Raw genomic sequence first — 26,585 nt, 5'->3', positions numbered from 1 at the left:
TGTGTGATGTCTCCAAGGTTGTTTAATTTGTTTATGGATGGGGTTGTTAGGGAGGTGAATGCAAGAGTTTTCGAAAGAGGGGCAAGTATGCAGTCTGTTGTGGATGATAGAGCTTCGGAAGTGAGTCAGTTGTTGTTCACTGATGATACAGCGCTGGTGGCTGATTAATGTGAGAAACTGTAGAAGATGGTGACTGAGTTTGGTAAAGTGTGTGAGAAAATAAAGTTGAGAGTAAATGTAAATAAGAGCAAGGTTATTAGGTATATTAGGTATATATAAAGATGATGGAGAGAGATGGGTGATTATTGGTGCATATGCACCTGGGCGAGAGATGAAAGATCATGAGAGGCAAGAGTTTTGGGAGCAGCTAAATGAGTGTGTTTGTGGTTTGTGGATGCACAAGACCGGGTTATAATGATGGGTGATTTGAATGCAAAGTGGAGTAATGTGGCAGTTGGGGGAATAATTGGTATACATGGGGTGTTCATTGTTGTAAATGAAAATAGTGAAGAGCTTGTAGAATAAAGTGCTGAAAAAGGACTTGTGATTGGGAATACCTGGCTTAAAAAGCGAGATATACATAAGTATACGTATGTAAGTAGGAGATATGGCCAGATAGCGTTATTGGATTACGTGTTAATTTATAGGCGCGCGAAAGAGAGACTTTTCGATGTTAATGTGCTGAGAGGTGCAAATGGAGGGATGTCTGATCATTATTTTGTGGAGGCGAAGTTATAGATTTGTAGGGGTTTTCAGAAAAGAAAAGAGAATGTTGGGGTGAAGAGAGTGGTGAGAGTAAGTGACCTTGGGAATGAGACTTGTGTGAGGAAGTACCAGGAGAGACTGAGTACAGAGTGGAAAAAGGTGAGAACAAAGGAGGTAAGGGAAGTGTGGGAGGAATGGGATGTGTTTAGGAAAGCAGTGATGGCTTGTGCAAAAGATGCTTGTGGTATGAGAAGCGTGGGAGGTGGGTTGATTAGAAAGGGTAGTGAATGGTGGGATGAAGAAGTAAGATTACTAGTAAAAGAGAAGAGAGAGGCATTTGGACGATTTTTGCAGGGAAAAAATGCAAATGAGTGGGAGATTTATAAAAAAAAAAAAAAAAAAGGCAGGAGGTCAAGAGAAAGGTGCATGAGGTGAAAAAAAGGGCAAATGAGAGTTGGGATGGGAGAGTATTAAATTTTAGGGAGAATAAAAAGATGTTTTGGAAGGAGGTAAATGAAGTGCATAAGACAAGGGAGCAAACTGGAACTTCAGTGAAGGGGGCTAATGGGGAGGTGATAACAAGTAGTGCTGAAGTGAGAAGGGTATGGAGTGAGTATTTTAAAGGCTTGTTGAATGTGGTTGATAATACAGTGTCAGATATAGGGTGTTTTGGTCGAAGTGGTTTGCAAAGTGAGAGGGATAGGGAAAATGATTTGGTGAACAGAGAAGATTTAGTGAAAGCTTTGCGGAAGATGGAAGCCGGCAAGGCAGCTAGTTCCGATGGTATTGCAGTGGAATTTATTAAAAAAGGGGGTGACTGTATTGTTGACTGGTTGGTAAGGTTATTTAATGAATGTATGATTCATGGTGAGGTGCCTGAGGATTGGCGGAATCCGTGCAGAGTGCCATTGTACAAAGGCAAAGGGGATAAGAGTGAGTGCTCAAATTACAGAGGTATAAGTTTGTTGAGTATTCCTGGTAAATTATATGGGAGGGTATTGATTGAGAGGGTGAAGGCATGTACAGAGCATCAGATTGGGGAAGAGCAGTGTGGTTTCAGAAGTGGTAGAGGATGTGTGGATCAGGTGTTTGCTTTGAAGAATGTATGTGAGAAATACTTAGAAAAGCAAATGGTTTGTATGTAGCATTTATGGATCTGGAGAAGTCGTATGATAGAGTTGATAGAGATGCTCTGTGGAAGGGATTAAGAATATATGGTGTGGGAGACAAGTTGATAGAAGCAGTGAAAAGGTTTTATCGATAATGTAAAGCATGTGTACGTGTAGGAAGAGAGGAAAGAGATTGGTTCTAAGTGAATCTAGGTTTACGGCAAGGATGTTTGATATCTCCATGGTTGTTTAATTTGTTTATGGATAGGGTTGTTAGGGAGGTGAATGCAAGAGTTTTGGAACGAGGGGCAAGTATGCAGTCTGTTGTGGATGAGAGAGCATGCGAAGTGAGTCAGTTGTTGATGATACAGCGCTTGTGGCTGATTCATGTAAGAAACTGCAGAAGCTGGTGACTGAGTTTGGTAAAGTGTGTGAAAGAAGAAAGTTAACGGTATATTTGAATAAGAGCAAGGTCATTAGGTAGAGTGGGGTTGAGGGTCAAGGCAATTGGGAGGTAAGTTTGAATGGAGGAAAACTGGAGGGAGTGAAGTGTTTTAGATATCTGGGAGTGGATCTGGCAGCGGATGGAACCATGGAAGCGGAAGTGAATCATAGGGTGGGGGAGGGGGCGAAAATCCTGGGAGCCTTGAAAAATGTTTGGAAGTCGAGAACATTATCTCGGAAAGCAAAAATGGGTATGTTTGAAGGAATAGTGTTTCCAACAATACTGTATGGTTGCGAGACGTGGCCTATAGATAGTGTTGTTCGCAGGAGGATGGTTTTGCTGGAAATGAGATGTTTGAGGACAATATGTGGTGTGAGATTGTTTGATCGAGTAAGTAATTTGGTCTCCCACTTCTCCTCTTTCCCTCCCCCTCTGACATATATATCCTCTTCGTCAATCTTTCCTCATTTATTCTCTCCATGTGACCAAACCATTTCAAAACACCCTCTTCTCCTCTCTCTACCACACTCTTCTTATTTCCACACATCTTTCTTACCCTTACATTACTTACTTGATCAAACCACCTCACACCACATATTGTCCTCTAACATCTCATTTCCAGCACATCCACCCACCTGTGCACAACTCTATCCATAGCCCACTTCTCGCAGCCATACAACATTGTTGGAACCACTATTCCCTCAGACATACACATTTTTGCCTTCCGAAATTATGTTCTCGATTTCCAAACATTCTTCAAGGCTCCCAGAATTTTCGCCCCCTCCCCCACCCTATGATTCACTTCCTCTTCCATGGTTCAATCCGTTGCCAGATCCTTTCCCAGATATCTAAAACACTTTACTTCCCCAAGTTTTTCTCCATTCAAACTTACCTTCCAATTGACTTCACCCTCAACTCCACTGTAACTAATAACATTGCTCTTATTCATATATACTCTTAACTTTCTTCTTTCACACATTTTACCAAAATCAGTCAATAGCTTCTGCAGTTTCTCACATGAATCAGTGACCAGCGCTGTATCATCAGCGAACAAAAACTGACTCAATTCCCAAGCTCTCTCATCCACAACAGACTGCATACTTGCCCCTCTTTCCAAAACTCTTGCATTCACCTCCCTAACAACCCCATCCATCAACAAATTAAACAACCATGGAGACATCACACACCCCTGCCAGAAACAGACTTTCACTGAGAACCAATCACATTCCTCTCTTCCTACACGTATACATGCGCTACATCCTCGATAAAAACTTTTCACTGATTCTACCAATTTGCCTCCTACACCACATATTCTTAATACCTTCCACAGAGCATCTCTATCAACTCTATCATACGCCTTCTCCAGATCCATAAATGCTACATACAAATCCATTTGCTTTTCTAAGTATTTCTCACATACATTCTTCAAAGCAAACACCTGATCCACGCATCCTCTACCACTTCTGAAACAACACTGATTTTCACCAATCTGATGCTCTGTTCATGCCTTCACCATCTCAATCAATACTCTCCCATATAATTTACAAGGAATACTCAACGAACTTATACCTCTGTAGTTTGAGCACTCACTCTTAACCCATTTCCCTTTGTGCAATGGCACTATGCAAGCATTCCGCCAATCCTGACGCACCTCACCATGAATCATACATTAATTAAATTACCTTACCAACCAGACAACAATACAATCACAACCATTTTTATTAATTCCACTGCAATACCATCCAAACCTGCTGCCTTGCCAGCTTTTCATCTTACCCTTTCACCAAATCATTTTCCCTAACACTCTCACTTTCCACACCACCTCGACCAAAACACCCCATATCTGCCACTAAATCATCAAACACATTCAACAAACCTTCAAAATACTCACTCCATCTACTTCTCACATCACAACTACTTGTTATCACCTCCCCATTTGCCCTCTTCACTGTTCCCATTTGCTCCCTTGTTTTACGCACTTTATTTACCTCCTTCCAAAACATCTTTTTATTCTCCCTAAAATTTAAGGATACTCTCTCACCCCAACTCTCATTTGTCATCTTTTTCACCTCTTGCACCTTTCTCTTGACCTCCTGCCCCTTTCTTTTATACATCTCCCACTAATTTGCATTTTTTCCCTGCATAAATCGTCCAAAAGCCTCTCTCTTCTCTTTCAATAATAATCTTACTTCTTCAATCCACCCCTCAATACCATTTCTAGTCAACCCACCTCCCACGCTTCTCATGCCACAAGCATCTTTTGCGCATGCCATCAATGCTTCCCTAAATACATCCCATTACTCCCCCACTCCCCTAACTTCCTTTGCTCTCACCTTTTTTCATTCTGTTCTCAGTCTCTCCTGGTACTTCCTCACACAAGTCTCCTTCCCAAGCTCACTTACTCACAACACTCTCTTAATCCCAACATTCTCTCTTCTTTTCTGAAAACCCTTACAATTCTTCACCTTCGCCTCCAAAAGATAATGATCAGACATCTCTCCAGTTGCACCTCTCAGCACATTAACATCCAAAAGTCTCTTTCGCGCGCATGTCAATTAACTCGTAATCCAATAACGTTCTCTGACCATCTCTCCTACTTACATACATATACTTATGTATATCTCGCTTTTTAAAACAGGTATTCCCAATCACCAGTCCCTTTTCAGCACATAAATCTACAAGCTCCTCACTATTTCCATTTACAACACTGAACACCCCATATATACCAATTATTCCCTCAACTGCCAGATTACTCACCTTTGCATTCAAATCACTCATCACTATAACCCGGTCTTGTGCATCAAAACCACTAACACACTCATTCAGCTGATCCCAAAACACTTGCCTGTCATGATCTTTCTTCTCATGCCCAGGTGCATATTCACCAATGATCACCCATCTCTCTCCATCCACTTTCAGTTTCACCCATATTAATCTAGAATTTACTTTCTTACACTCTATCACATAATCCGACAACTCCTGTTTCAGGAGTAGTGCTACTCCTTCCCTTGCTCTTGTCCTCTCACTAACACCTATCTTTACTCCCAAGACATTCCCAAGACACTCTTCCCTTTTACCCTTGAGCTTCGTTTCACTCAGAGCCAAAACATCCAGGTTCCTTTTCTCAAACATACTACCTATCTCTCCTTTTTTCACATCGTAGTTACATCCACACACATTTAGACACCCCAATATATATACATATATATATATATATATATATATATATATATATATTTTTTTTTTTTTTCATACTATTCGCCATTTCCCGCGTTTGCGAGGTAGCGTTAAGAACAGAGGACTGGGCCTTAGAGGGAAAATCCTCACCTGGCCCCCTTCTCTGTTCCTTCTTTTGGAAAATCAAAAAAAAAACGAGAGGGGAGGATTTCCAGCCACCCGCTCCCTCCCCTTTTAGTCGCCTTCTACGACACGCAGGGAAATGGTTTGGGCACATGGAGAGAATGAGTGAGGAAAGATTGACCAAGAGGATATATGTGTCGGAGGTGGAGGGAACGAGAAGAGGGAGACCAAATTGGAGGTGGAAAGATGGAGTGAAAAAGATTTTGTGTGATCGGGGCCTGAACATGCAGGAGGGTGAAAGGAGGGCAAGGAATAGAGTGAATTGGAGCGATGTGGTATACAGGGGTTGACGTGCTGTCAGTGGATTGAATCAAGGCATGTGAAGCGTCTGGGGTAAACCATGGAAAGCTGTGTAGGTATGTATATTTGCGTGTGTGGACGTGTGTATGTACGTGTGTATGGGGGTTGGGCCATTTCTTTCGTCTGTTTCCTCGCGCGACCTCGCAAACGCGGGAGACAGCGACAAAGTATAAAAAAAAAAAAAAATATATATATATATATATATATATATATATATATATATATATATATATATATATATATATATATATGAGGATAGGGGAGGAAGAATACTTCCCACGTATTCCCTGCGTGTCGTAGAAGACAACAAAAAGGGGAGGGAGCGGGGGGCTCTCATTATTTTTTCTTTTAATTTTCCAAAAGAAGGAACAGAGAAGTGGGCCAGGTGAGGATATTTCCTCAAAGCCCCAGTTTTCTTTTCTTAACGGTACCTCGCTAACGCGAGAAATGGCGAATAGTTTTAAACAAAGAAAAGAAATATATATATACATATATATATATATATATATATATATATATATATATATATATATATATATATATATATATATATATATATATATATATATATATATATATATATATATATATATATATATATATATATATATATACACTTTATTCGTATTCATATAACTCCGCGTTTTACAGTCAGGTTCGGTAAAACGCTCTCAGCTGGCTATGTGTTCTCTTCGGAAACAACCGATAGACCCCGTTGCTCACCATAGTGAGACGAAGGGTATTCGACTACTTAGTATTTCGAATAGTTGTTTCCTATTATACAGTCCCTTAGCCTAGCGGTTAGAATGCCTCCCTCTTGCACAAGGGGTCCCAGGTTCGATCCTGGCTGATGGAGCTTTGTATGGTATATATATATATATATATATATATATACTTTTCTTTTTTTTTTTTTGCTTTGTCGCTGTCTCCCGCGTTTGCGAGGTAGCGCAAGGAAACAGACGAAAGAAATGGCCCAACCCACCCCCATACACATGTATATACATACGTCCACACACGCAAATATACATACCTACACAGCGTTCCATGGTTTACCCCAGACGCTTCACATACCCCGATTCAATCCACTGACAGCACGTCAACCCCGGTATACCACATCGCTCCAATTCACTCTATTCCTTGCCCTCCTTTCACCCTCCTGCATGTTCAGGCCCCGATCACACAAAATCTTTTTCACTCCATCTTTCCACCTCCAATTTGGTCTCCCTCTACTCCTCGTTTCCTCCACCTCCGACACATATATCCTCTTGGTCAATCTTTCCTCACTCATTCTCTCCATGCGCCCAAACCATTTCAAAACACCCTCTTCTGCTCTCTCAACCACGCTCTTTTTATTTCCACACATCTCTCTTACCCTTACGTTACTTACTCGATCAAACCACCTCACACCACACAATGTCCTCAAAGATCTCATTTCCAGCACATCCATCCTCCTGCGCACAACTCTATCCATAGCCCACGCCTCGCAACCATACAACATTGTTGGAACCACTATTCCTTCAAACATACCCATTTTTGGTTTCCGAGATAATGTTCTCGACTTCCACACATTTTTCAAGGCTCCCAGAATTTTCGCCCCCTTCCCTACCCTATGATCCACTTCCGCTTCCATATATATACATATATATATATATATATATATATATATATATATATATATATATATATATATATATATATATATATATGTATATATATATATATATATATATATAATATAGAGAGTAAGAAAGTAAATTCTAGATTGATATGGGTAAAACTGAAAGTTGATTGAGAGAGATGGGTGATTATTGGTGCATATGCAACTGGGCATGAGGAGAAAGCTCATAAGAGGCAAGTGTTTTGGGATGCAGCTGAATGAGAGTGTTAGTGGTTTTGATGCACAAGACCGGGATATAGTGATGGGTGATTTGAATGGAAAGGTTAGTTATGTGGAAGTTTATCGAATGAGTAGTAATAATGGGGTGTTCGGTTGGGAATACCTGCTTTAAAAAGCGAGATATACATAAGTATACGTACGTAAGTAGGAGAGATGGCTAGAGAGCGTTATTGGAATGCGTGTTAATTGATAGGAGCGCGAAAGAGAGACTTTTGGATGTAAATGTGTTAAGACGTGCAAATAGAGGGATGTCTGATCATTATCTTGTGGAGGTGAAGGTGAAGATTTGTAGGGGTTTTCAGAATAGAAGAGGGAATGTTGGGGAGAAGAGAGTTGTGAGAGTAGGTGAGCTTGGGAAGGAGACTTGTGTGAGGAAGTACCAGGAGAGACTGAGAACGGAATGGAAAAAGGTGAGAACAAAGGTGGTAAGGGGAGTGGGGGAGGAGTGGGATGTATTTACGGAAGCAGTGATGGCATGCGCAAATATGCTTGTGGCATGAGAAGCGTGGGACGTGGGTTCATTAGAAAGGGTAGTGAGTGGTGGGATGAAGAAGTAAGATTATTAGTGAAAGAGAAGAGAGAGGCATTTTAACGATTTCTGCAGGGAAAAATGCAAATGAGTGGCAGATGTATAAAAGAAAGAGGAAGGAGGTCAAGAGGAAGGTCCAAGAGGTGAAAAGAGGGCAAATGAGAGTTGGGGTTAGAGAGTCTTATTAAATTTTAGGGAGAATAAAAAGATGAATTGGAAGGAGGTAAATAAAGTGCGTAAGACGACGGAGCAAATGGGAACGTCAGTGAAGAGGGCTAATGAGGAGGTGATAACAAGTAGTGGTGATGTGAGAAGGAGATGGAGTGAGTATTTTGAAGGTTTGTTGAATGTGTTTGATGATAGGGTGGCAGATATAGGGTGTCATGATCGAGGTGGTGCGCATAGTGAGAGGGTTTGGGAAAATGATTTGGTAAACAGAGAAGAGGTAGTAAAAGCTTTGCGGAAGACGAAAGCCGGCAAGGCTGCAGGTTTGGATGGTATTGCAGTGGAATTTATTTAAAAAAGGGGTGACTGTATTGTTGACTGGTTGGTAAGGTTATATAATGTATGTATGATTCGTGGTGAGGTGCCTGAGGATTGGCGGAATGTTTCCATAGTGCCATTGTACGAAGGCAAAGGGGATAAGAGTGAGTGCTCAAATTACAGAGGTATATGTTTGTTGAGTATTCCTGGTAAATTATATGGGAGGGTATTGATTGAGAGGGTGAAGGCATGTACAAAGCATCAGATTGTGGAAGAGCAGTGTGGTTTTAGAAGTGGTAAAGGATGTGTGCAACAGGTGTTTGCTTTGAAGAATTTAAGTGAGAAATACTTAGAAAAGGAAATGGATTTGTATGTAGCATTTATGGATCTGAAGAAGGCATATGGAAGGTATTAAGAACACATGGTGTGGGAGGCAAATTGTTAGAATCAATGAAAAGCTTTTATCGAGGATGTAAGGCATGTGTACGTGTAGGAAGAGTGGAAAGTGATTGGTTCTCAGTGAATATAGGTTTGAGGCAGGGAGTGTGTGATGTCCCTATGGTTGTTTATTTTTTTTATGGATGGGGTTGTTAGGGAAGGTGAATGTAAGAGTTTTGGAAAGAGGGGTAAGTATGCAGTCTGTTGTGGATGAGACAGCTTGGGAATTGAGTCAGTTGTTGTTCGCTGATGATACAGCGCTGGTTGCTGATTCATGTGAAAAACTGCAGAAGCTGGTGACTGAGTTTGGTAAAGGTTGTAAAAGAAGAAAGTTAAGAGTAAATATGAATAAGAGCAAGGTTATTAGGTACAGTATGTTTGATGGTCAAGTCAACTGGGAGGTAAGTTTCAAAGGAGAAAAACTGGAGGAAGTAAAGTGTTTTAGATATATGGGAGTGGATCTGCCAGCGGATGGAACCATGGAAGCGGATATGAATAATAGGGTGGGGGAGGGGGCGAAACTCCTGGGAGCCTTGAAGAATGTTTCGAAGTCGAGAACATTATCTCGGAAATCAAAAATGGGTATATTTGAAGGAATATTGGGTCCAACAATGTTGTATGGCTGCAAGGTTTGGGCTATGGATAGATTTGTGCGCAGGAGGATGGATGTGCTGAAAATGAGATGTTTTAGGACAATATATGGTGTGAGGTGGTTTGATCGAGTACGTAATGTAAGGGTAAGAGAGGTGTGTGGAAATATAAAGAGCGTGGTTGAGAGAGCAAAAGAGGGTGTTTTGAAATGGTTTGGTCACATGGAGAGAATGAGTGAGGAAAGATTGACCAAGAGGATATATGTGTCCGAGGTGGAGGGAACGAGGGGAAGTGGGAGACCAAATTAGAGGTTGAAAGATGTAGTGAAAAAGATTTTGAGTGATCGGGGCCTGAACATGAATGAGGGTAAAAGGTGTACAAGGAATAGAGTGATTTGGAACAATATGGTATACCGGGATCGACGTGCTGTCAATGGATTGAACAAGGGCATTTGAAGCGTCTGGGGTAAACGATGGAAAGTTCTCTGGGGCCTGGATGTGACAGCTAGACATGACATTCACAGCTAGAGACTGCGTGTGAACGATTTGGGCCTTTGTTGTCTTTTCCTAGCGCTAACTCGCACTCATGAGGGGGATCGGTTTGTTTTTCCAAGTGTGGCGAGGCACGATTTGAGTAAATAAATGCAGACAGAATGAAGTATGTACATGTGTATATACGTATATGTCTGAATGTGTATATATGTGTGTATATTGAGATGTATCGGTATGTATATTTGCGTGTGTGGACGTGTATGTATATACATCTATATGTGGAGTGGTATATATATATATATATATATATATATATATATATATATATATATATATATATATATATATATATATATATATATATATATATATATATATATATATATATATATTATCCCTGGGGATAGGGGATTAAGAATACTTCCCACGTATTCCCTGCGTGTCGTAGAAGGCGACTAAAAGGGGAGGGAGCGGGGGGCTGGAAATCCTCCCCTGTCGTTTTTTTTTTTTTTTTTAATTTTCCAAATGAAGGAACAGAGAATTGGGCCAGGTGAGGGTATTCCCTCAAAGGCCCAGTCCTCTGTTCTTAACGCTACCTCGCTAATGCGGGAAATGGCGAATAGTTTGAAAGAAAAGAAAGAAAGATATATATATATATATATATATATATATATATATATATATATATATATATATATATATATATATATATATATATATATATATATGTATATATATATGTATATATATATATATATATATATATATATATATATATTTTTTTTTTTTTCTTTTTTTTTTTTCATACTATTCGCTATTTCCCGCGATAGCGAGGTAGCGTTAAGAACAGAGGACTGGGCCTTTGAGGGAATATCCTCACCTGGACCTCTCCTCTGTTCCTTCTTTTGGAAAAAAAAAAAAACGAGAGGGGAGGATTTCCAGCCCCCCGCTCCCAATATATATATATATATATATATATATATATATATATATATATATATATATATATATATATATATATATATATATATATATATATATATATATATATATATATATATATATATTAATATATATATGTATATATATATATATATATATATATATATATATATATATATATATATATATATATATATATATATATATATATATATATATATATATATATATATATATATATATATATATATTATGATGGGTGATTTAATAGTAAAGATGAGTAATGTGGCTTTTATGAGAATATTTGGTATTTGTGTGCTGAAAAAGGACGGGTGATTGGAAATATCCTGTTTGAAAAAAATATATATACACAAGTGTACGTATGTAAGTTGAAGAGATGTCAAGAGGGTTTTTTTGGATTATGTTTTTAGTAGTAAACGCGTGACAGAGACACTTTCGGATGTGAATATTTTCAGAGGTGCAACTGGCGGGATGTTTGATGATTATCTTATGGAGGTGAAGGTGAAAAATTGTAGAGGTTTTCAGAAAAGGAGAGATAATGTTGGGGTGAAAAGAGTTGTGAAAGTAAGTGCGCTTGGGAAGCAGACTTGTGTGAGAAAGTACCAGGAGAGACTGAGTGCAGAATGGAAGAAGGTGAGAGCAAGGGACGTAAGGGCATTGTGGGAGGAATGGGATATATTTAGGGAAGCAATGTTGGCTTGAGCAAAAGATGCTTGTTGCATGAGAGGCGTGGGAGGTGGGCAGATTAGATATGGTAGTGATTGATGGGATGAAGAAGTAGGATTATTTGTGAAAGAGAAGAGAGATGCATTTGGACGATATTTGCTTAGAAAGAATTCAAATGAATAGGAGATTTAAAAAAGAAAGAAGCAGAAGGTCAGGAGAAGGGTACAATAAGTGAAAACGAGGGCAAATGAAAGTTGGGGTGAGAGAGTATCCTTAACTTTTAGGGAGAAAAAAAAAGATGTTTTGGAAGAAGATAAATACATTGCTGTGAAGTGGGCTAGAGTTGAGGTGATAACAAGTATTGGTGATGTGACAAGGAGTTGCAGGGAGTATTTTGAAGGTTTGTTGAATGTGTTAAATGATAGAGTTGTAGATAGAGGGTGTCTTGTTCGAGTTGGTGTGCAAAGTGAGAGGGTTAGGGAGAATGATTTGGTAAACAAAGAAAAGGTAGTGAAATCTTTGCGGACGATGAAACCTGGCAAGGCGGCGGGTGAATTTATTAAAAAATGGGACGACTGTATTGATGACTGATTATTAAGGATATTCAATGTATGTATGGCTCAAGATGAAATGCCTGAGGATTGGCGGAATGTATGCATAGTACCATTGTACAAAGGGAAAGGGGATAAAGGTGAATGTTCAAATTACAGAGATATAAGTTTGTTGAGTATTCCTAGGAAATTATATGGGATGGTATTGATTGAAAGGGTGAAGGCATGTACAGAGCATTAGATTGGGGAAGAGCAGTGTGGTTTCAGAAGTGGTAGAGGATATGTGGATCAAGTGTTTTGCTTTCAAGAATGTATGTGAGAAATACTTAAAAAGAGATATGGATGATTTTTGCAGGGAATTAGTGCAAATGACATGGAGATGTATAAAGAAAAGGGCAGGAAGTCAAGAAAAAGGAGCAAGAGGTGAAAAGGAGGGTAAAAGAGAGTGTGAATGAGGGAGTATCATTAAAGACAAGAGAACAAATGGGAGCATCTGTGAAGGGGGCTAATGGGATGGTGATAACAAGTAGTGTTGATGTGAGAAGGAGTTGCAGGGAGCATTTTGAAGGTTTGTTGAATGTGTTAGACAATAGAGTGGCAGATATAGGTGTTTTCGTCGAGGTGGTGCGCGAAGTGAGAGGGTTAGGGAGAATCATTTGGTAAACAGGGTAAAAGCTTTGCGGAAGACGAAAGCCGGCAAGGCAGCAGGTTTGGATGGTATTGCAGCGGAATTTATTAAAAAAGGGGGTGACTGTATTGTTGACTGGTTGGTAAGAATATCTAATGTTTGTATGACTCATGGTGAGGTGCCTGAGGATTGGCGGAATGTATGCATATTGCCATTGTTCAAAGGCAAAAGGGATAAATGTGAATGCTCAAATTACAGAGGTATAAGTTTGTTGAGTATTCCTGGTAAATTATATGGTAGGGTATTGAGTGAGAGGGTGAAGGCATGTACAGAGCATCAGATTGGGGAAGAGCAGTGTGGTTTCAGAAGTGGTAGAGGATGTGTGGATCAGGTGTTTGCTTTGAAGAATGTATGTGAGAAATACTTAGAAAAGCAAATGGATTTGTATGTAGCATTTATGGATCTGGAGAAGGCATATGATAGAGTTGATAGAGATGCTCTGTGGAAGGTATTAAGAATATATGGTGTCGGAGGCAAGTTGTTAGAAGCAGTGAAAAGTTTTTATCGAGGATGTAAGGCATGTGTACGTGTAGGAAGAGAGGAAAGTGATTGGTTCTCAGTGAATGTAGGCTTGCGGCAGGGGTGTGTGATGTCTCCATGGTTGTTTAATTTGTTTTTGGATGGGGTTGTTAGGGAGGTAAATGCAAGAGTTTTGGAAAGAGGGGCAAGTATGAAGTCTGTTGGGGATGAGAGAGCTTGGGAAGTGAGTCAGTTGTTGTTCGCTGATGATACAGCGCTGGTGGCTGATTCATGTGAGAAACTGCAGAAGCTGGTGACTGAGTTTGGTAAAGTGTGTGAAAGAAGAAAGTTAAGAGTAAATGTGAATAAGAGCAAGGTTATTAGGTACAGTAGGGTTGAGGGTCAAGTCAATTGGGAGGTGAGTTTGAATGGAGAGAAAACTGGAGGATGTAAAGTGTTTTAGATATCTGGGAGTGGATCTGGCAGCGGATGGAACCATGGAAGCGGAAGTGGATCATAGGATGGGGGAGGGGGCGAAAATTCTGGGAGCCTTGAAGAATGTGTGAAAGTCGAGAACATTATCTCGGAAAGCAAAAATGGGTATGTTTGAAGGAATAGTGGTTCCAACAATGTTTTATGGTTGCGAGGCGTTGGCTATGGATAGAGTGGTGCGCAGGAGGATGGATGTGCTGGAAATGAGATGTTTGAAGACAATGTGTGGTGTGAGGTGGTTTGATCGAGTAAGTAACGTAAGGGTAAGAGAGATGAGTGGAAATAAAAGGAGCGTGGTTGAGAGAGCAGAAGAGGGTGTTTTGAAATGGTTTGGGCACATGGAGAGAATGAGTGAGGAAAGATTGACCAAGAGGATATATGTGTCGGAGGTGGAGGGAACGAGGAGAAGAGGGAGACCAAATTGGAGGTGGAAAGATGGAGTGAAAAAGATTTTGTGTGATCGGGGCCTGAACATGCAGGAGGGTGAAAGGAGGGCAAGGAATAGAGTGATTTGGAGCGATGTGGTATACCGGGGTTGACGTGCTGTCAGTGGATTGAATCAGGGCATGTGAAGCGTCTGGGGTAAACCATGGAAAGCTGTGTAGGTATGTATATTTGCGTGTGTGGACGTATGTATATACATGTGTATGGGGGTGGGTTGGGCCATTTCTTTCGTCTGTTTCCTTGCGCTACCTCGCAAACGCGGGAGACAGCGACAAAGAAAGAAAACAAAAAATACATATATATATATATATATATATATATATATATATATATATATATATATATATATATATATATATATATATATATATATATATTTTTTTTTTTTTTTTTTTTTTTTTTTTTTTTTTTTTATACTTTGTCGCTGTCTCCCGCGTTTGCGAGGTAGCGCAAGGAAACAGACGAAAGAAATGGCCCAACCCCCCCCCCATACACATGTACATACACACGTCCACACACGCAAATATACATACCTACACAGCCTTCCATGGTTTACCCCAGACGCTTCACATGCCTTGCTTCAATCCACTGACAGCACGTCAACCCCTGTATACCACATGACTCCAATTCACTCTATTTCTTGCCCTCCTTTCACCCTCCTGCATGTTCAGGCCCCGATCACACAAAATCCTTTTCACTCCATCTTTCCACCTCCAATTTGGTCTCCCTCTTCTCCTCGTTCCCTCCACCTCCAACACATATATCCTCTTGGTCAATCTCTCCTCACTCATTCTCTCCATGTGCCCAAACCATTTCAAAACACCCTCTTCTGCTCTCTCAACCACGCTCTTTTTATTTCCACACATCTCTCTTACCCTTACGTTACTTACTCGATCAAACCACCTCACACCACACATTGTCCTCAAACATCTCATTTCCAGCACATCTATCCTCCTGCGCACATCTCTATCCATAGCCCACGCCTCGCAACCATACAACATTGTTGGAACCACTATTCCCTCAAACATACCCATTTTTGCTTTCCGAGATAATGTTCTCGACTTCCACACATTTTTCAAGGCTCCCAAAATTTTCGCCCCCTCCCCCACCCTATGATCCACTTCCGCTTCCATGGTTCCATCCGCTGACAGATCCACTCCCAGATATCTAAAACACTTCACTTCCTCCAGTTTTTCTCCATTCAAACTCACCTCCCAATTGACTTGACCCTCACCCCTACTGTACCTAATAACCTTGCTCTTATTCACATTTACTCTCAACTTTCTTCTTCCACACACTTTACGAAACTCAGTCACCAGCTTCTGCAGTTTCTCACATGAATCAGCCACCAGCGCTGTATCATCAGCGAACAACAACTGACTCACTTCCCAAGCTCTCTCATCCCCAACAGACTTCATACTTGCCCCTCTTTCCAGGACTCTTGCATTTACCTCCCTTACAACCCCATCCATAAACAAATTAAACAACCATGGAGACATCACACACCCCTGCCGCAAACCTACATTCACTGAGAACCAATCACTTTCCTCTCTTCCTACACGTACACATGCCTTACATCCTCGATAAAAACTTTTCACTGCTTCTAACAACTTGCCTCCCACACCATATATTCTTAATACCTTCCACAGAGCATCTCTATCAACTCTATCATATGCCTTCTCCAGATCCATAAATGCTACATACAAATCCATTTGCTTTTCTAAGTATTTCTCACGTACATTCTTCAAAGCAAACACCTGGTCCACACATCCTCTACCACTTCTGAAACCGCACTGCTCTTCCCCAATCTGATGCTCTGTACATGCCTTCACCCTCTCAATCAATACCCTCCCATATAATTTACCAGGAATACTCAACAAACTTATACCTCTGTAATTTGAGCACTCACTCTTATCCCCTTTGCCTTTGTACAATGGCACTACGCACGCATTCCGCCAATCCTCAGGCACCTCACCATGAGTCATACATACATTAAATAACCTTACCAACCAGTCAACAATACAGTCACCCCCTTTCTTAATAAATTCCACTGCAATACCATCCAAACCTGCTGCCTTGCCGGCTTTCATCTTCCGCAAAGCTTTTACTACCTCTTCTCTGTTTACCAAATCATTTTCCCTAACCCTCTCACTTTGCACACCACCTCGACCAAAACACCCTATATCTGCCACTCTGTCATCAGACACATTCAACAAACCTTCAAAATACTCATTCCATCTCCTTCTCACATCACCGCTACTTGTTATCACCTCCCCATTTACGCCCTTCACTGAAGTTCCCATTTGTTCCCTTGTCTTACGCACCCTATTTATCTCCTTCCAGAGCATCTTTTTATTCTCCCTAAAATTTACTGATAGTCTCTCACCCCAACTCTCATTTGCCCTTTTTTTCACCTCTTGCACCTTTCTCTTGACCTCCTGTCTCTTTCTTTTATACTTCTCCCACTCAATTGCATTTTTTCCCTGCAAAAATCGTCCAAATGCCTCTCTCTTCTCTTTTACTAATACTCTTACTTCTTCATCCCACCACTCACTACCCTTTCTAAACAGCCCACCTCCCACTCTTCTCATGCCACAAGCATCTTTTGCGCAATCCATCACTGATTCCCTAAATACATCCCATTCCTCCCCCACTCCCCTTACTTCCATTGTTCTCACCTTTTTCCATTCTGTACACAGTCTCCCCTGGTACTTCCCCACACAGGTCTCCTTCCCAAGCTCACTTACTCTCACCACCTTCTTCACCCCAACATTCACTCCTCTTTTCTGAAAACCCATACTAATCTTCACCTTAGCCTCCACAAGATAATGATCAGACATCCCTCCAGTTGCACCTCTCAGCACATTAACATCCAAAAGTCTCTCTTTCGCACGCCTGTCAATTAACACGTAATCCAATAACGCTCTCTGGCCATCTCTCCTACTTACATAAGTATACTTATGTATATCTCGCTTTTTAAACCAGGTATTCCCAATCATCAGTCCTTTTTCAGCACATAAATCTACAAGCTCTTCACCATTTCCATTTACAACACTGAACACCCCATGCATACCAATTATTCCCTCAACTGCCACATTACTCACCTTTGCATTCAAATCACCCATCACTATAACCCGGTCTCGTGCATCAAAACCGCTAACACACTCATTTAGCTGCTCCCAAAACACTTGCCTCTCATGATCTTTCTTCTCATGCCCAGGTGCATATGCACCAATAATCACCCACCTCTCTCCATCAACTTTCAATTTTACCCATATTAATCGAGAATTTACTTTCTTACATTCTATCACATACTCCCACAACTCCTGTTTCAGGAGTATTGCTACTCCTTCCCTTGCTCTTGTCCTCTCACTAACCCCTGACTTCACTCCCCAGACATTTCCAAACCACTCTTCCCCTTTACCCTTGAGCTTCGTTTCCCTCAGAGCCAAAACATCCAGGTTCCTTTCCTCAAACATACTACCTATCTCTCCTTTTTTCACATCTTGGTTACATCCACACACATTTAGGCACCCCACTCTGAGCCTTCGAGGAGGATGATCACTCCCCGCGTGACTCCTTCTTCTGTTTCCCATTTTAGAAAGTTAATACAAGGAGGGGAGGATTTCCGGCCCCCCGCTCCCGTCCCCTCTAGTCGCTTTCTACGACACGCGAGGAATACGTGGGAAGTATTCTTTCACCCCTATCCCCAGGGATAATATACATATATATATACATATACACACACACACACACACACACACACATATGCACATACACACACATACACACACATACATATATATACATATGAAAAAATGTAAGAAACAATTTAGAAAACAAACTTTTAGCTTGAAATGAATGAAAAAAAATGAATGTCACATAATGGTTCAACCTCTGGCTATGGAAAAGGAAATGTACAATTTATTCACACAAACGTCAATAGCAATATATATATATATATATATATATATATATATCATACAAAGCTCCAACAGCCAGGATCGAACCTGGGACCCCTTGTGCAAGAGGCAGGCATGCTAACCGCTAGGCTAATGGACTGTATAATAGGAAACAAATATTTGGAATACTAAGTAATCGAATACCCTTCGTCTCACAACGGTGAGCAACGGGGTCTATCGGTTGTTTCCGAACAGAACACATAGCCAGCTGATAGAGTTTTACCGAACCTGACTATACAACGCGGAGTTATATGAATACGAATAAAGTGTATATGAACGCGCAGCTTCAGAGAACATACAAAGCTCCAACAGCCAGGATCGAACCTATGACCCCTTGTGCTAGAGGCAGGCATGCTATCCGATAGGCTAAGGGACTGTATAATAGGAAGCAACTATTCGGAATACTAATTACTCGAATACTCTTCCTCTCTCAATGGTGAGCAACGGGGTCTATCGGTTGTTTCCGAACAGAACACAAAGCCAGCTGATAGCGTTTTACAGAACCTGACTGTACAACGCGGAGTTATATGAATACGAATAAAGTGTATATGAACGCGCAACTTCATAGTACATACAAAGCTCCAACAGCCAGGATATATATATATATATATATATATATATATATATATATATATATATATATATATATATATATATATATATATATATATATATATATATATATATATATATTATTTTTTTTTAATTATACTTTGTCGCTGTCTCCCGCGTTTGCGAGGTAGCGCAAGGAAACAGACGAAAGAAATGGCCCAACCCCCCCCATACACATGTATATACATACGTCCACACACGCAAATATACATACCTACACAGCTTTCCATGGTTTACCCCAGACGCTTCACATGCCTTGATTCAATCCACTGACAGCACGTCAAACCCTGTATACCACATCGCTCCAATTCACTCTATTCCTTGCCCTCCTTTCACCCTCCTGCATGTTCAGGCCCCGATCACACAAAACCTTTTTCACTCCATCTTTCCACCTCCAATTTGGTCTCCCTCTTCTCCTCGTTCCCTCCACCTCCGACACATATATCCTCTTGGTCAATCTTTCCTCACTCATTCTCTCCATGTGCCCAAACCACTTCAAAACACCCTCTTCTGCTCTCTCAACCACGCTCTTTTTATTTCCACACATCTCTCTTACCCTCACGTTACTCACTCGATCAAACCACCTCACACCACACATTGTCCTCAAACATCTCATTTCCAGCACATCCATCCTCCTGCGCACAACTCTATCCAAAGCCTAAGCCTCGCAACCATACAACATTGTTGGAACCACTATTCCTTCAAACATACCCATTTTTGCTTTCCGAGATAATGTTCTCGACTTCCACACATTTTTCAAGGCTCCCAGAATTTTCGCCCCGTCCCCCATCCTATGATCCACTTCCGCTTCCATGGTTCCATCCGCTGCCAGATCCACTCCCAGATATCTAAAACACTTCACTTCCTCCAGTTTTTCTCCATTCAAACTCACCCCCCAATTGACTTGACACTCAACCCTACTGTACCTAATAACCTTGCTCTTATTCACATTTACTCTTAACTTTCTTCTTCCACACACTTTACCAAACTCAGTCACCAGCTTCTGCAGTTTCTCACATGAATCAGCCACCAGCGCTGTATCATCAGCGAATAGCAACTGACTCACTTCCCAAGCTCTCTCATCCCCAACAGACTTCATACTTGCCCCTCTTTCCAAAACACTTGCATTTACCTCCCTAACAACCCCATCCATAAACAAATTAAACAACAATGGAGACATCACAAACCCCTGCCGCAAACCTACATTCACTGAGAACCAATCACTTTCCTCTCTTCCTACACGTACACATGCCTTACATCCTCGATAAAAACTTTTCACTGCTTCTAACAACTTTCCTCCCACACCATATATTCTTAATACCTTCCACAGAGCATTTCTATCAACTCTATCATATGCCTTCTCCAGATCCATAAATGCTACATACAAATCCATTTGCTTTTCTAAGTATTTCTCACATACATTCTTCAAAGCAAACACCTGATCCACACATCCTCTACCACTTCTGAAACCACACTGCTCTTCCCCAATCTGATGCTCTGTACATGCCTTCACCCTCTCAATCAATACCCTCCCATATAATTTACCAGGACTACTCAACAAACTTATACCTCTGTAATTTGAGCACTCACTCTTATCCCCTTTGCCTTTGTATAATGGCACTATGCACGCATTCCGCCAATCCTCAGGCACCTCACCATGAGTCATACATACATTAAATAACCTTACCAACCAGTCAACAATACAGTCACCCCCTTTTTTAATAAATTCCACTGCAATATCATCCAAACCTGCTGCCTTGCTCGCTTTCATCTTCCGCAATCTTCCGTATTGTTGACTGGTTGGTAAGGTTATTTAATGTATGTATGACTCATGGTGAGGTGCCTGAGGATTGGCGGAATGCGTGCATAGTGCCATTGTTCAAAGGCAAAGGGGATAAGAGTGAGTGCTCAAATTACCGAGGTATAAGTTTGTTGAGTATTCCTGGTACATCATATCGGAGGGTATTGATTGAGAGGGTGAGGGCATGTACAGAGCATCAGATTGGGGAAGAGCAGTGTGGTTTCAGAAGTGGTAGGGGATGTGTGGATCAGGTGTTTGCTTTGAAGAATGTATGTGAGAAATACTTAGAAAAGCATATGGATTTGTATGTAGCATTTATGGATCTGGAGAAGGCATATGATAGAGTTGATAGAGATGCTCTGTGGAAGGTAATAAGAATATATGGTGTGGGAGGCAAGTTGTTAGAAGCAGTGAAAAGTTTTTATCGAGAATGTAAGGCATGTGTACGTGTAGGAAGAGAGGAAAGTGATTGGTTCTCAGTGAATGTAGGTTTGCGGCAGGGGTGTGTGATGTCTCCATGGTTGTTTAATTTGTTTATGGATGGGGTTGTTAGGGAGGTGAGTGCAAGAGTTTTGGAAAGAGGGGCAAGTATGCAGTCTTTTGTGGATGAGAGAGCTTGGGAAGTGAGTCGTTGTTGTTCGCTGATGATACAGCGCTGGTGGCTGATTCATGTGAGAAACTGCAGAAGTTGGTGACTGAGTTTGGTAAAGTGTGTGAAAGAAGAAAGTTAAGAGTAAATGTGAATAAGAGGAAGGTTATTAAGTACAGTAGGGTGGAGGGTCAAGTCAATTGGGCGGTAAGTTTGAATGTAGAAAAACTGGAGGAAGTAAAGTGTTTTAGATATCTGGGAGTGGATCTGGCAGCGGATGGAACCATGGAAGCGGAAGTGAATCATAGGGTTGGGGAGGGGGCGAAAATCCTGAGCGCCTTGAAGAATGTTTGGAAATCGAGAACATTATCTCGGAAAGCAAAAATGGGTATGTTTGAAGGAATAGTGGTTCCAACAATGTTGTATGGTTGCGAGGCGTGGGCTATGGATAGAGTTGTGCGCAGGAGGGTGGATGTGCGGGAAATGAGTTGTTTGAGGACAGTGTGGTGTGAGGTTGTTTGATCGAGTAAGTAATGTAAGGGTAAGAGAGATGTGTGGAAATAAAAAGGTCATGGTTAAGAGAGCAGAAGATGGTGTTTTGAAATGGTTTGGGCACATGGAGAGAATGAGTGAGGAAATATTGACCAAGAGGATATATGTGTCGGAGGTGGAGGGAACGAGAAGTGGGAGACGATTTTTGGAGGTGGAAAGATGGAGTGAAAAACATTTTGAGTGATCGGGGCCTGAACATGCAGGAGGGTGAAAGGCGGGCAAGGAATAGAGTGAATTGGATCGATGTGGTATACCGGGTTTGACGTGCTGTCAGTGGATTGAATCAGGACATGTGAAGCGTCTGGGGTAAACCATAGAAAGTTTTGTGGGGCCTGGATGTGGAAAGGGAACTGTGGTTTCGGGCATTATTGCATGACAGCTAGAGACTGAGTGTGAACGAATGGGGCCTTTGTTGTCTTTTCCTAGCGCTACCTCGCACACTTGAGGGGGTAGGGGGATGTTATTCCATGTGTGGCGAGATGGCGATGGAAATGAATAAAGGCAGACAGTGTGAATTGTGTGCATGGGTATATATGTATGTGTCTCTGTGTGTATATATATGTGTAAATTGAGATGTATAGGTATGTATATTTGCGCGTGTGGACGTGTATGTATATACATGTGTATGTGGGTGTGTTGGGACATTTTTTTCGTCTGTTTCCTTGCGCTACCTCGCAAATGCGGAAGACAGCTACAAAGCAAAATAAAAAAATTATATATATATATATATATATATATATATATATATATATATATATATATATATATATATATATATATATATATATATATATATATATATATATATATGCATATACATATATATATATATATATATATATATATATATATATATATATATATATATATGTATATATATAGATATATATATATATATATATATATATATATATATATATATATATATATATATATATATATATATATATATATATATATATATATATATATATATATATATATATATATATATATATATATATGTTTGTGTGTGTGTGTGTGTGTGTGGCTCAGGTTTTTGCTTTGAAGAATGTTTGTGAGAGATACTTAGAAAAGCAAATGGAATTGTATGTAGCATTTATGGATCTGGAGAAGGCATATGATAGAGTTGATAGAGATGCTCTGTGGAGGGTACTAAGAATGTATGGTGTGGGAGGCAAGTTGTCAGAAGCAGTGAAATTTTTTATCGAGGATGTAAGGCATGTGTACGTGTAGGAAGATTGGAAAGTGATTGGGTCTCAGTGAATGTAGGCTTGCGGCAGGGGTGTGTGATGTGTCCATGGTTGTTTAATTTGTTTATGGATGGGGTTATTAGGGAGGTCAATGTAAGAGTTTTGGAAAGAGGGGCAAGTATGCAGTCTCTTGTGGATGAGAGAGCTTGGTAAGTGAGTCAGTTGTTGTTCGCTGATGATACAGCGCTGGTGGCTGATTCATGTGAGAAACTGCAGAAGGTGGTGACTGAGTTTGGTAAAGTGTGTGAAAGAAGAAAGTTAAGAGTAAATGTGAATAAGAGCAAGGTTATTAGGTACAGTAGGGTTGAGGGTCAAATCAATTGGGAGGTAAGTTTGAATGGAGAAAAACTGAAGGAAGTAGTTTTTTAAATATCTGGGAGTTGATCTGGCAGCGGATGGAACCATGGAAGCCGAAGTGAATCATAGGGTGGGGGAGGGGGCGAAAATCATGGGAGCCCAGAAGAATGTTTGGTAGCCGAGAATATTATATCGGAAAGGAAAAATGGGTATGTTTGATGAAATAGTGGTTCAAACAATGTTGTATGGTTGCGAGGCGTTGGTTATGGATAGAGTTGTGCGCAGGAGGGTGGATGTGTGATGGAAATGAGATGTTTGAGGACAATATGTGGTGTGAGGTGGTTTGATCAAGTAAGTAATGTAAGCGTAAGAGAGATGTGTGGAAATAAAAAGAGCGTGGTTGAGAGAGCAGAAGAGGGTGTTTTGAAATGGTTTCGTCGCATGGAGAGAATGAGTGAGGAAAGATTGACCAAGAGGATATATGTGTCGGAGGTGGTGGGTACGAGGAAAAGTGGGAGACCAAATTGGAGGTGGAAAGATGGAGTGAAAAAGATTTTGTGTGATCGGGGCCTGAACATGCAGGAGGGTGAAAGGAGGGCAAGGAATAGAGTGAATTGGATCGATGTGGTATACAGGGTTTGACGTGCTGTCAGTGGATTGAATCAAGGCATGTGAAGCGTCTGGGGTAAACCATGGAAAGCTGTGTAGGTATGTATATTTGCGTGTGTGGACGTATGTATATACATGTGTATGGGGATGGGTTGGGCCATTTCTTTCGTCTGTTTCCTTGCGCTACCTCGCAAACGCGGGAGACAACGGCAAAAATATATATATATATATATATATATATATATATATATATATATATATATATATATATATATATATATATATATATATATATATATGTGTTTGTGTGTGTGTGTGCGTAATTTTTCCTTTTTGAATTTCATCTACCATCTCTACTCCTACTTTGCTTTCCACAGATTAAATTCTTTTTACGATATCTATAGCTCCGCTTATATTCTCTCGCTTGAATGTTTCCCACAAACATTATTGATTTAATTTAGTGTATTTTCTTTCCACTGATCACTTTGTGATCCATCTGACTATTTCTTGTACATCATGAATTTTGCCGTCCTTTTTCCACGTTACAGTGACGTAGGAAGCATATATTCTTAATATAGTCAACTTCTTTTCGTGGATGTTCCTTTTCCCTCTATTTCTTCCTTTTCTGGAGTCCTTTCTATCTAAAGTAGAATATTTAGTTTGGTTCAGTACATTAAGACCCCCCCAGTACTCGAAGAAGTATTCAAGGGCTAATCATTCACTGGATAGATAATTCCGAACATCTAGTCTTGAACTATCAGTCCTCAGTCCAAGGTAAAACAGACACTACGTATCTTTTGTTGATATTTGTAATTTTGATGTAACATATACCGAGATATTCGTTACGAAGCTACTTCCAGGATAGGTGATCCTCAACTACCTGTTGTGAGGTAAGTGGTCCGTAGCCACCAGCCCATGGGATAGGTATTTCTGGTCTACAACTTCCATGATAAATAGTCTAGAAATAACTGGGATGATATTTCGCAGTTAAGTCTTCTTTGGATGAACACTAGTGGGCGATCATATCATGGCACGCAGACCCTCTCTTCAGGTCTAGCTTGAATAGAACCCTAACCAACACCCGTGGAGCGTTTGAGCCCCACGAGAACCACCTGACCACAGTGGCCCGTTATGTAAATATCTTCCCTGATATATATTCGTTCCTTCGTCATCTCATCTCCGTGAGGGATTCAATTAACCTTTCAGGATGAGAGAAAACTGTTTGGAAAATTCTCTGAGGGATTATACAGCACGCTCGGGAAAACAGAACTTCACTAAAATGGTTGAGGATTTTTTCAGTTTCCTTCTAAATCTACTCTCTCTCTCTCTCTCTCTCTCTCTCTCTCTCTCTCTCTCTCTCTCTCTCTCTCTCTCTCTCTCTCTCTCTCTCTCTCTCTCTCTCTCTCTCTCTCTCTCTCTCTCTCTCTCTCTCTCTCTCTCTCTCTCTCTCTCTCTCTCTCTCTCTCTCTCTCTCTCTCTTCCAATAGGTAGCAGGCAGCTACCGACCACAAAAGCATATTACCCGTACTACCCGCCTGGATATCTGCAGGGCTAGCGACGCCTACTGAGTGAGCCACTGCATCCTTTGGCCCAGGTAGTTGCTCTATCCTTTTGCGTCATTTGAATGTAGGCAGCTGGTTTTCAGTCCACTGACATACAATTATCCATCTCATTATTGTACTACACAGCAATTAACTCACATGACTCATTCTTCGTAATTATGTTTTTCTATGGTAGGTGATACGCACTAGCAATGCTTTTTGGACAAAATCTCGTCGTAAATGCCCATAAGCACGTAACCATTTTCTTTCTCTCTTTTCTTTCCTTGAACGTCTACCAGCTGAATACACAAGCAACAGAATATCACCATTTTATGACAACTGATATGCCATCATCTTTCACCCAACATAATCCCTGTGTAATATTCTACAAAGACGTAATTCATACAGTAATCAGTTCCTCCCCTCTCCGCACGTTCCTACTCTCGATCCCATCATTGATATACTTTACATAGAGACACAAAAATGAGGGCCTACAGGAAAACTTGTTGATGTGTCTCCAGCTGACATCCTACTCAGACCTCTTGCCTTCCTATGACATCGCTGGTTCTCTGGTGTCTCAGTAGAAATTAACAAAACAGATTATATACGCGTATATATATATATATATATATATATAAATATATATATATATATATATATATATATATATATATATATATATATATATATATATATATATATATATATATATATATATATATATATATATATATATATATATATATATATATATATAT

Source organism: Panulirus ornatus, chromosome 13, assembly GCF_036320965.1.
Source record: "Panulirus ornatus isolate Po-2019 chromosome 13, ASM3632096v1, whole genome shotgun sequence".
NCBI lineage: Eukaryota > Metazoa > Arthropoda > Malacostraca > Decapoda > Palinuridae > Panulirus > Panulirus ornatus.
This window is presented reverse-complemented; position numbering follows the sequence as displayed.